General features: G+C 42.4%; 1 protein-coding gene across 1 annotated transcript in view; it reads left to right on the plus strand.

Moving 5' to 3' along the window:
- LOC115148792 (protein phosphatase 1E) overlaps positions 1 to 13,703 on the plus strand; it is a 65,901-nt gene that overhangs the window by 38,088 nt on the left and 14,110 nt on the right. The gene's annotated exons all lie outside the window — the stretch shown is intronic.

Here is a 13,703-nt window from a genome sequence, read left to right on the forward strand (position 1 = left end):
CCCTCATGGAGTCTGTTTCTGACCGTTTGAGCAGACACATGCACATTTGTGGCCTGCTGGAGGTCATTTTGCAGGGCTCTGGCAGTGCTCCTCCTGCTCCTCCTTGCACAAAGGCGGAGGTAGCGGTCCTGCTGCTGGGTTGTTGCCCTCCTACGGCCTCCTCCACGTCTCCTGATGTACTTGCCTGTCATGGTAGCGCCTCCATGCTCTGGACACTACGCTGACAGACACAGCAAACCTTCTTGCCACAGCTCGCATTGATGTGCCATCCTGGATGAGCTGCACTACCTGAGCCACTTGTGTGGGTTGTAGACTCCGTCTCATGCTACCACTAGAGTGAAAGCACCGCCAGCATTCAAAAGTGACCAAAACATCAGCCAGGAAGCATAGGAACTGAGAAGTGGTCTGTGGTCCCCACCTGCAGAACCACTCCTTTATTGGGGGTGTCTTGCTAATTGCCTATAATTTCCACCTGTTGTCTATTCCATTTGCACAACAGCATGTGAAATTTATTGTCAATCAGTGTTGCTTTCTAAGTGGACAGTTTGATTTCACAGAAGTGTGATTGACTTGGAGTTACATTGTGTTGTTTAAGTGTTCCCTTTATTTTTTTGAGCAGTGTATGATCTCCAATTAGAGACAACAAGGACCAGCTGCCTCTAATTGGAGATCATCCCAAACAAAACCAACATAGAAATACAAAACTAGAACATGAACATAGAAATACAAAACATAGAAAAACATCTCCTGTCACGCCCTGACCTACTCTACCATAGAAAATAACATCTTACTATGGGCAGGACATGACATTGTCAATTAGTTAGCCGTTCTCAGCTCTTAGCAGCCAATGGCTAGCAGTTTCTTACTGCCAATAAAAACGGATGATTGCCATCATTTTTTTTATGTAACAAATCAAACATTAAACCTTGTACACTATTCATGGTAACCTCGTAAACAATTAATTTAGACCTAGCGTTTATTTGAAATAGGCGTTTATTTGCTGAAATGTGTGTCGTTGCCCGGCTATTAAAAGGTACAGGCGGCTATTTGAGACTGGCATTTAATTGAAGTTTTACAGTATTCAAACTTGGCTCCAAAGCTAACCTTACATCTTTGTTTGCCCATAATGACATGTTGGTGTGTCCTCTTCCTAGCATCACTTTCATTTCAGCCTAAATGCTCCTTTTACTAATTGGAACCAGAGTTCAGTTACAAATTCGTGCGGGCTCAAGCAAATACTTTCGAGGCGAGTGAGATTTGTCCCATTACTTCCCATTGTTTTGTTACACTTGAACCAGACATGCATCCCCACCACAACACCAATGCAAAATCGGTGTGCTCTTGTATGGCTCATGGTTCTTTGTTGGCTGATCTTCTGAAGTGCAGTGTAGGAATAAGCACCCTGTCCTGGTTTGCACCCATAAACCTGGCTAATACTCAACTCAACCTTTCACCCGTAGTAGGCAACGTTTATCCTTGATTGTCTTACTGCCACAGGGTATCAATGTATTGTTCCAAAGATAATAGCTATGTGACCTGTCCTATATAGTTGTAGGATCTTAATTTGAGCCAGTTTGCCACAGCAGGAAAATAATCCTGCAGCAACAGGAAATTTGAATTATTATGTGGATTATAATTAATGGACATTTTTCGTAAGGGAAAATAAAGTCTGACATTTCAAAGTGGAAATTACAAACTTCAGAAGGCTTTTTAAATGTTAAATACACTACAAGTTTTACATTTCCTGAATTGCAGGAAAGTTCTCCTGTAAGAGGGTGATCAAATTAAGATCCTACATCTGTAACCCTTGATGAAGGAACATTTCCATTTCTAATCCATGAGTATCTCGAGCAAAGATAATTGCTCTGGTATCTGAACAGAGTATTACATTCAGTATTACGGCCCCTCGTGATCTGCTCCCAAGCTTTCAGAAAAGCTAGCTCTGGGCCTGTGATGGCTCTATCATACAATCTACTGCTTAATGAACAAGATGACCTTGGCTTTAAGCTTGCTACTATTCAAATGGCCCTTAAAAATGATGACATTTCCAGGTCATATATTGACAAGATGTTCATAAAGATGTTGAAGACGGGGATTAAATAGGCCTAAAAATATATTTTTTATCTTAGAGATATCTTCCTTTTCCATGATCAATCTAATTCACACTGTATGCTGTTTCCCTGCATTCCAGGAACAAACATCAACTCCCTAGATTAGAATATCAATGCTCATCTTATGGCTGGTGACGTATTTCCAGTGTTCTGACCTTTTGTTAAGAAAGAAAGAGGAGGGGGGATAAAAGGACAGCTGTAGAGAAAGAGAGAATGGCTTGCCATTACGAGTAAAAATAGCCATTTGCCCTCAAGAGTTGCTAGTTGTAGCATCTGTACATTTCTATATGATATAAGAGTGAACCTCCTGTATTCGGAAGCGTTTGCAGATGATGCCGTCACTACCGCCACAGCTGCTACCCCTTAATATGTGTCCACATGGGTGGTCACAGGACCAAAATACTGTATATAAGATAGCACATTGAATTAAGCCAGCCCATATTATCAACAAGCAGGTCACATTTCTTTCCCAAGCCACAATTTCAGGCGATGAGCTTACTTGTCTTTATTTTATTATCAAAGACTGTGTTAGACAAGATGCACAAACAAACCCCTGCAAAGTGATCAGCACTTTCTCTTTGGTTTGGCTTTGGTTTGACTATGTTGTAGGGGAGAGTGGGGTAAGTTGAGCCATTTTTTACATTTTCCATCACTCTGTCAATCACAGTGTAATATTCTTTCTAACAAAGATATCTACATATGTTTCAGGATGTTGTGTATCCATGGAAATAATCACAATTCATCTAATCATTTGACAACATAGTTTATGGGGTACGTTGGGCTGCAGGAAAGGGTAAATTAAGCTGCCTACACATTTCTGTTCTGAATGAAATATTACCACTTCCTTTAAAAACCATATCTATCTTTATTTCCCAAACACAATTAAACATAATCACATTTTAAGCATATTTTAACACACGCTTAACACCTAACAAACACTTTGTACATTTTACGCTTAACACCTAACAAACACTTTGTACATTTTACGCTTAACACCTAACAAACACTTTGTACATTTTACGCTTAACACCTAACAAACACTTTGTACATTTTACGCTTAACACCTAACAAACACTTTGTACATTTTTTCACTTTTCACATAGGCCAGGCCCTGTTGTTGCCTTGCATTACACCTGGGAAGAAAACGCTTCAATTTTCTCAACTTGTCATTGGCTAATACAATGACAAGTTGAGCTCCCAAGGCAAACATTTTGACTATATTAGCCCACACAGCTACAAGGATGCACTTTCATGCTACTGTAGGTTAGGACCTCATATTTAAGCTTATAGAGACCCCAACATCTTAAAATTATATACTTTGGTTTAGATACATCACGAAACACAATACATTAATTTCAATGATGAAAATCTGTTTTTTTGGACCTAACTTGCTTTCTACTTTTTCCAATGTGGTTTATTACATTCACAGGCTCCAAAAAATTATGACATATTCTTAAATATTTGGTCAAATTATCCTTTTTGTGTATGGTTTCCTAGAAACAACTTGCTCCACTCTCCCCTATTGATGAATGCTACATTTGAAATATTCTCCATTAATGGGAATGAAATCCTTACATTCAGTGAATTATTACAATGTCTATCGGTTTGAAGAAGAGCTCATGTAAATCTATGAAGCCATCAACAGTAAAGACATTTAGGGAGTGGCAGGGAGTGATGCTGAAATCATTCACCCCAAATGTTTTAGGGGACCAACATCACTGAGAGACTGAGAGTCCATCCTCAGCCAGGCTCTTAGAGCTGTCTATTCCAAGTGCCAGGAACACGATGACTTCCATTTCGGTTGTGCCTGAGTCAAAGCATAGCTCAGTCTCCTTTTCATTTACTTTCAACACATAGTCAGTTGCTAGAGTCCCCCAGCCATGTCACAGGTTCGTGCTACACTGTAAAGTAGCCAATAAGACGCTCACTTCACAACCGGACCTGTTCAAACAAAGCTACCGTCACTGATTAATAGTCTGACATACTGCGTAGCTATAGATATCGAATACAATTAGTGCCCAGGAGGAATTGTAGCACAGTCCGGTTAATGTGGATCATAGCAGTTTGCTTCTCCACAGGAATGTCTTGTTTGAAGCTGAGGCCACCGTCATGCGACGATGGAGGTGCTTTCGTTCCGCCAACTTTAACAAAACCCCTAGGGGCACCTCCTTGATACGAGGCATCCATAACAATGTCTACTCATTGTGCTTGCCAGCTCCTTCCACATAGATGGATTCATGAATTACTTAATGGCACTGTGCTCAGAGCTCAATGGCATTTTTAGACTGACAAAAACACAACACACATTCAGTCCATAAAACGAACCAAATCTAACCATGTCTACATTTACTGGTTCCCCGTGATGTTGACAGAAAGTGTTATGGCCCAAAGTTGACAACTTGTTGTTAAACTTCTCATACGTTGCCCCAATACCATAAGTCAAGAAATACAAGAAGTCTGATCGATCTTCTCCCACCCACCTTGTCCCCAGCCGAGTCATAGCTGTTTCTCAAAGAAAATCACACACACACACACACACACACACACACACACACACACACACACACACACACACACACACACACACACACCCCTGCTGTAGATAACCTGCTCAGCTAAGGGAACACAGAGCCCCCAAACCCCCTGTGACTCGGGAGGTGAATTCATATGTAAAAGAGAGCAAAGACAAAAACTCAGGTTCGCAAGAAGAGAGAGAACGCACTGATGCGAGAGAGGGATAAATAGAGAGAGAACGCGCTGACGCCAGAGAGGGATAACGAGAGAGAGAACGCGCTGACGCCAGAGAGGGATAACGAGAGAGAGAACGCGCTGACGCCAGAGAGGGATAACGAGAGAGAGAACGCGCTGACGCCAGAGAGGGATAAAGAGAGAGTGAGAGATGGAGAGAGTGGGTATGTGAAGGAGAGGTGGGCGTTGTGACGTTAGCTGTGGTCTGCACTGTGAACAGCATCACAGCCACGCACCAGTGACGTCCAGTGGACACGACTGTGTCATTTACAGTTCTGGCTAGCAAGAGGGGAGGGGGACAGCCCTAAGTCAAGACAGCCCAGTACATTTATCCCTACAAGTTCTGTATGTATGGGAATTTGTATTGTCATAAGATGAGTCAAGGTTTGGATAAAGCTCTCTATACAGGTAGGTCATAGAAGGAACACTCTATGTGAGGACAAACTTTCAGCTTTCAGGCTGCAGCGTGTGGGTGTGTAGAGATCTTGCCAAGTCTCTGTCAAGGACAGTTGAAAGTTAATGTAGGAACAGGAGCCGCCTGAGTGACGGTTGTGACGCACAGTTGCAGGGATGGGTCTGAGCTCAGGCACTGCCTTCTGACACACTGTTGCAGGGATGGGTCTGAGCTCAGGCACTGCCTTCTCACACACAGTTGCAGGGATGGGTCTGAGCTCAGGCACTGCCTTCTCACATACAGTTGCCTGTGTTGCTGGGATCACTCTGCGCTGATACACGATGCCTCAAAATCAGCACCAATGTAACTGACACATACGCAATCGCACAACTGCCCTCTCTTCAATACACACTCACCTCTCTGACGTACAGGTATGCCTATGACTTCTAGAGATCCTCATAGCATTAACCGTGACAACGTAACCTGCTACAGGGTTCACTGGGATCCTAGTTATGTGATGTTCCTTTTCCAATGAGAGACGTCTCTGGGAGGCTAAAACCCTAAACAATGGAGCTGCCAGCAGTCTTCTCCATTAGTTTGAGAAATACACTGCAGAGAGAACTACTCATTTATCAATCCGAGGGTATGCTCTCTCTCTTTATCTCTCTCCCGCCGTCTCTCCCGCATCCTGTCTCTCTCGCTTCCTGTCTCTTCCTCCCTCTATGCAGTAGTGAAACCGGGCTTAGCCTCCTCTCTCTCAGTATGACGTCAAAGCGAGGCTCCCTGACCCAGATCTCTCACTTCCACAGACAGCAGCTGCAGTAAGCTGCAGTAAAGCCCTCAGCGCTATGCCCTGTCTCTCCCAGCCTCACTGCTACACTATGCATGTCAATATAGGCGTACATCATGCAAACGCTAACATCACCCATGATGATAACGAAAGGGTGAAAAACTGCTCGCTATAGGCTAGCTGGCAAGGGGAGGGGAAGAAAAAATACACAATCCATGTGTGTGTGTATTTTCTGTAGTTTATTTAATTCAGGGCTCATCTGTAAAAGAGACATTGGTCTCAGTTTGACTACCTGATAAAATAAAGGTTAAATTGTCTCAAGGCTTAAAAATCTATTTTTAACCTGTCTCCTCCCCTTCATCTATACTGATTGAAGTAGATTTAACAAGTGACATCAATAAAGGGTCATAGCTTTCACCTTGTCAGTCTATTTCATGGAAATGTTTTGTACACTCAGTGTATATGGAATATACTGTATATATAGAAATAACCCAGTAAATTAGTCAGCCAATAGATGAAAAATACTGCAAGCTGTGAAGCTCGAACGCATTGTATCTGTTGTTGTCACTATAAAAGCAATGTGCGTTGTTAGGTTTGTAAAATAGAATCCACAAAGATAGCTGTATGAAAAAAGCTTTTTTTCTCCTCCTAATCCCAATTCCTCACACTGATCTGACTTCACTGTGTCGCACAAGTAGATGGGGGACCTTATTGGCTACCGACGGATGTGCTGGAGTCCCTCAGCCAATGAGGGCCCCACACCTCGGCACCCACCCATCTTGGGCAAGCAGTGACGGAGTATGTGAGCTAGTGAGCGTGAAAAGAGGACAGCGAGAAAAAGAGAGGAAGAGAGAGAATTTCTATGAATGGAAATGTGGAGGAGGAACAGCACAGAGTGCAGCCCAGCCATTGGCATGGCAGCTGGAGAACGATGAGACTGTTAGCATCTCTCTCTCTCTCTCTCACCCCTATAATCCCATATAAAGAGACCATGCCTTAAAAACACACACACATGCATGCCCACGCACACCACTAACTGCAGACCCCCCCCCCAACCCCATATTATCTTCCTACACACACACGCACATACAATACCCTCATACCCACCCATGCACACACCTCCCACCTCAACCCCTCAGGCCATTTACCCACTCACTCCCTGTCCTCTCCACATCCCCTCCTCTCTACTGATTCAATAAAGAAGTTATCAATTAGTAGAGACCCAATGGTCCAGGTACATTTCCGTCTGCTCTTTGATTGCATTTTAGTCAGATTAGAAATTGAGCATGAAGAGAACTGCAGCGAGCACGGTTACTTATTGTGTATAGTGCACCCTCATTAACAACCTATGAACTGTTGAAATGGAGTCGGTTAATAGAGGCATAACATTTCGATAGAATAGTATTTTTTATAAGCAAGTGGGTCCAACTGGAAAGAGTGTAGTTTAGGAGTTAGATAGTTGCTGAATAAAATGCTACATTTCCATTTGAGTCATTTAGCAGACGCTTTTATCCAGTGCGACTTAAAGGAGTTCATTGCGGTGCGTGTGTGGCTGTCAGAAAAGTTATCTGCGTCTCTTGTCCAGCTCTCTACACGTACTCACCACCAACTTTAAACCCCAGAGAATATCCTGCTTACTGCTCTCTAGTAACACAGGAGTTACATAAGCACTGATAGTAGTGTTGTACTGAGTAAACTCTTCTTAATAGGCTGTGCCATCTGCTTTCTACCAAACTAGGCTACTTCGTTCAGACCATGAGAGTCTATTACACAAGACATCTGCAACGAGGACAAATCTTTATTTACAATACAACCAGAATTCACTCAAACAATCTGTGCCCGAGTTAATTTCATTGGCTGTAGTATCTGGAGTCCAAATAATCACATTTTAGGCTTGAGATCAACGTTAACTCATTTTTAACATCTCTATCTAACTTAGATTCTCATGCAGTTAAAGATAACCTGTGACCTTGCTATCAAATGTATTTAATGTAGCTGCACTTTCAACATTACCTACATTTCAGAGGATGCTGCAAAATGTTTAACTTTCTATTCTCTGCCGAAAGATAAGATTACTTGTATCATCAACTTCCCTGATGATGATTGTTATAATTGACCAAATACATTAAACAGGTATTGTAACTAGACTGGTTATCGCTGGTTACCCGCAACAAGATGGAATGGTAACCGTGGTTGGCACTTGGCACATAGAGCAATTTAGCCTGTTATCTGAGATAATTTATCTTCTCATGTTCATTTGAGTATTCTTCTTATAGAGTAACTAGGCTGAGTTACCATGGTTACCTCAATATACAGTGCCTATCATGAGTATTCACCCCCTTAGATTTCTTCAAATTGTATTGTGTTACAAAGTGGGATTAAAATGGATTGAATTGTATTTAATTTCCTTTCGTCAACAATCTACACAAAATACACTGTAATTTCAAAGTGTATGAACAATTCCAGCATTTTATTTAAATGAATGAAAAATAAAACACTAATATATCATGATTAAACAAATACTCACCCCCCTGAGTCAATACATGTTAGAAACACATTTGGCAGCGATTAGAGCTGTGAATCTTTTGGGGTAAGTCTCTCTAAGAGATTTGCACACCTGGATTGTGCAATATTTACCCATTATTCTTAAAACAAATGTTCAAGCGCTGTCAAGTTGGTTGTTGATCATTGCTAGACAGCCATTTTCAAGTCTTGCCATATATTTTCAAGCAGATTTAATCAAAACTGTAACTAGACCAGTCAAGAACATTCACGTTTTCTTGGTAAAGCAACTCCAGTGTAGATTTGCCCTTGGGTTTTAGGTTATTGTCCTGTTAAAAGGTGAATTTGTCTCTCATTGTCTGGTGGAAAGCAGACTAAATCAGGGTTTCCACTACAATTTGCATGTGTTTAACTTTATTCTGTTTATTTTTATCCCAAAAAACTCTGCAGTCCGACTCGTTGCTGATGGCAAGCATACCCATAACATGAGGCAGCCATCACATTGTTTGAAAATATGGAAAGTGGTACTTGGAAATGTGTTGTATTCAGGACATTTTTTCAGTATTCCTTTTAGGTGCAGGGTGGATGTTTTGGAATATGTTTATTCTGTACAGGATTCCTTCTTTTCACTTTATCATTTAGGTTAGTTTTATGTAGTAACTGCAATGTTGTTGAGCCATCCTCAGTCTTCTCCTATCACAGCCATTAAACTCATTAACTGTTTTAAAATCACTATTGGCCTCATGGTGAAATCCCTGAGTGGTTTCCTTCTTCTCGGGCAACTCAGTTAGGAAGGACGCCTGTATCTCTGTCCTGACTCACCATCCAAAGCTTAATTAATAGCGTCACCATGCTTAAAGGGATATTCAGTGTCTGCTTTAAAAAAAAAATCTAAATTACAATTATCCACCAATCGGTGCCCTTCTTTGCAAGGCATTGTAAAGCTCCCTGCTCTTTGATAATTGAATCTGTGCTTCAAATTCACTACTCGACTGAGGGATCTTACAGATAACTGTATATACTGTATGGTGTACAGAGATGGGGTAGTCATTCAAAAATCATGTTTACCGCTATCATTGCAGACAGAGTAAGTCCATGCAACTTATTATGTGATTTGTTAAGCACATTTTTACTCCTTAACTTATTTAGGTTGCCATAACAAAGGAGGTGAATATTTTAATAACCAAGACATTTTAGTTATTTATCTTTTATTAATTCGTACATTCACTTTGACATTATGGAGTGTTTTTTGTAGATCAGTGACAGAAAAAATTCACAATTAAATCAATTTCCATCCCACTTTGTAACACAACAAAATGTGAAAAAATCTAAGGGGTGAATTCTTATGATACCCACTATAGAGGTGGCCCAGATTACCTTAATGTAGAGCAGCAGCCTGTCATTGTGGACTGTCCTTGTTTGAGAATGTTCCACTTTCCCCTCGCTCGCTGCCTGTTGAGCTGCTTGCTTCTCCACTTCCTTAGACAAGGGAAGGGCTTATCCCTCCCTCCTTTCTCTCTTCCTCTATCCCTTCATCCTCACCCCCGTGTTGTCTCTGGGGCTATAGTGGCTATGTATGGTCACCCCCTGCTGCATACACACACACGCAGCACACACATTCAAAAACACACACACAATACCTGTAGCCGTCAGAGGTAGACTGTGGGCATGCCGCCTGCCCGATGAACCCCTGTACCCGCTGTCACCGCCAGGCAGTGCAGTTGTAATGGGGACCCCATCATCAGCTGTCAACACACTGGGTGCCTCAGGTTACCATGGGTACAGGAGCTCAGTGCCACAATGGCGTATAAACTGCCCAGATGAAGGCAGCACCTGGGCTAAGATCATGTGACCCACACCCCCTCTTCCCCCTCCAAGCTGCCTGAGGCTCCCAGGGTGCACCTGAACACATAGTTCCGCTACACATCGTCAGCGCTGAGTAGTTCTATTTGCAGGTGGGGCAAGTATTGGCATCGGTGCACTGGAATGTTTAAGCTTAGGATGAGTAGGAATCAGGGCTAGGGGTCAGATTCAATCCGATCCCGTTTTAAAGGAAATGTTCATCTCTATGCACGTTTTAAAGGCAATGTATTGGCATCAGTGCACTGGAATGTTTTAGCTTAGGGTAAGTAGGAATCAGGGCTAGGGGCCAGATTTATTTCTATCGTGTTTTAAAGGCAATGTTAAATGCTATGCACGTTTTAAAGGCAATGTTCGCGGAGACCACATTCACAGTAAATGATGCATATGTTGTCACAATCCGAAAATGACCTTTAAATGTAAATCTCGCTAAATATTGAATCTAGGCCTAGGTCTCTTTGAAGGGAACAGACGTAGAGACGTAGACACTTGAATGGCACACTCATGACTTTCCTCTAATTGCGGCCATTGCATGGTTTTGAAGGACAATTTAAAAATGTACTGGTCACCATAACCACAGTTCCGCGGTGAGGTCTGATAGCTCAATAGTAGCTACTGACAGACGCAGAATCACTCAATGAATTTCCCCTCCAATAGGGACATGGATTGAGTTTAGACAAACAGATCTATACTGGCACATCTCTGGAGAGGGAGAGTATTTGACTCTTCTCATCTGACTTGTTGCTTTTCTTTTTTTTGTGTGTTGGACTATTGGAACAACATTAAGAGGACATATCTCTCACTCTAGTTTTCTTAAGGAGCTTCTAAATGGATGTGTTCTTTGTCTTTTGCTGTTTTCTCATCAGTCCAGTAAGGATTTCATGATTGCATGGTTATATACTGTCCTTAAAAATCATTGTACTTTTAGCAGTGATGGTATAACGACACTTCAAAACGGGATTTTTCCACTGGGTCTCTGAGCCAAGTTGCTCTGGAGACTAGCCCCAATGTGACTTCTGCAGTAATGAAATCACGTTGGGGCTAGTTCAAGGGCATCATTAATATTTTGATTGCAATACAAGATTTCAGTGAAATAGTTTGACATTGCCTTGAATCAATCCAGGTGCTTCACCCTTGTTAGCTCGCCAAGAAAGGGCTACTGTATGGAACTGTATTTTCCACAATGTAAACAAATGTAATCTCCCATGGCAACTACAGTTGATAGAATTTGAACAACAGCACAAAAGCTCGGCCAGGCTCATGTGCGAGCACTAGATTTCGTAATATGACAGCGCTGACTCTCAGCGCTCGGTAGAGTGCCTATAGAGCTCGCCAGCTTGTAATCCTAAAAAATGGAAACGAGTTACCTCTGGTTTGCTCAGCCATTCCTATTGGGAAAATGAATTGGGAAAGAATAAGGTTTTGGGATAAACGCTGCAAATACGTTCTGAGGTCAACACAGGCTAAGGAGATCTAATACATCTTGTTCTATAAGATAATGTCAGTCAGTTAATATGATGGCTCTGCAATTGATAGCTGCTGTCTTACGGGCTCCTAACCAATTCTGCTATTTTGTGTGTTTTTTTTACGCTGATCTTAACATTTATGTACATAATATTTCCGCTATCAATTTCTATGACCGAAAACAGCTTCTGGACATCAGAACAGCAATCACTAACCTCGATTTGGATGAAGATTTCTACATCAGCGAGTCAGCAGCTGTGGATGTACTGCTCATTTCGAACCAGGCCCTAATCCCCAGGACTCGAAAGAGGAAAAGACGGCGCAAGTGAGACAAACGAGCGGGCTAGCTGAATGTATAATCACTCGAGAACAAACTGGATGAGCTCTGTTTGAGACTATCAACGGGACCTGAAGAACTGTAATATCCTATGTTTCTCGGAGTCGTGGCTGAACAATGAAAATGGATAATATACATCACTGGTTTTTCTATGTATTGTCAGGACCAAACAGCAGCCTCGGGTAAGGTTAAGGGGGTAGGTTTGTGTCGTTTTTTTAATGACATCTCTAATGTTAAGGACGTCTCAAGGTTTGCTCGCCTGAGTTAGAATACCTCATGATAAACTGCAGACCATACTATTTACCAAGAGAGTTTTCATCTTTATTTTTCTTAGCTGTCTATTTACCACCACCAATCGATGCTGGCGCTAAGACCGCACTCAACAAGCTGCATAGGGCCATAAGCAAACAAGAAATTGCACATACAGAGGCGGAACTTTTACTCCGCACACAAAAATGCATTCAAAGCTCTCCCTCTCCCTCGCCCTACATTTGGCAAATCTGGCCATAACTCTATCCTCCTGATTCCTATTTACAAGCAAAAACTCAAACAGGAAGTACCAGTGCGCTCAATACGGAAGTGGTCCGTTGAAGCGGATGCTAAGCTACTGGACTGTTCCGCTAGCACAGACTGGAATATGTTCCGGTATTAATCCGATAACATTGAGGAGTTTACCGCATCAGTCAACCGCTTCATTAATAAATGCATCAACAACGATGTCCCCGCAGTGACCGTACGTACATATCCCAACAAGAAGCCATGGATTACAGGCAAAATAAAATTCACACTGAGCTAAAAGATAGAGAGGCCGCTTTCAAGGAGCAGGACACTAATCTGGACGCTTATAAGAAATCCCGCTACGACCTCTGACGAGCCATCAAACATTCAAAACATCAATACAGAACTTAGATCGAATCCTACTACGCCGGCTCTGAAACTTGTCGGATGTGGCAGGGCTTGCAAACTATCACAGATTATAAAGAGAAACCCAGCCACGCGCTGCCCAGTGACGTGAGATTTCCAGTTGAGTTAAATTCCTTATATGCTCGCTTCGAGGCAAGCAACACTGAACCATGCATGAGAGCACCAGGAGTTCCGGATGACTGTGTGATCTTGCTCTCCGTAGCCAATGTGAGTAAGACCATTAAACAGGTTAACATTCACAAGGAGACGGATTACCAGGACGCGTTCTCAAAGCATGTGCTGACCAGCTGGCAAGTGTCTTCACTGACATTTTCAACTTCTCCCTGACCTACATGTTTCAAGTAGACCACCATAGTCTGTGTGCCCAAGAACGCCAAGGTAACCTGTCTAAATGACTATCGCCTCGTAGCACTTACATCTGTAGCCATGAAATGCTTTAAAAGGCTGGTCATGGCTCACATCAACGCCATCATCCCACACACTCTGGACCCACTCTAATTCGCATACCGCCTCCAACAGATCCACAGATGACGCCATCTCTATTGCACTCCACACTGCCCTCTCCCACCTGGA

The sequence above is a fragment of the Salmo trutta genome, chromosome 15 (genome assembly GCF_901001165.1).
Source record: "Salmo trutta chromosome 15, fSalTru1.1, whole genome shotgun sequence".
In the NCBI taxonomy this organism is placed as follows: Eukaryota; Metazoa; Chordata; class Actinopteri; order Salmoniformes; family Salmonidae; genus Salmo; species Salmo trutta.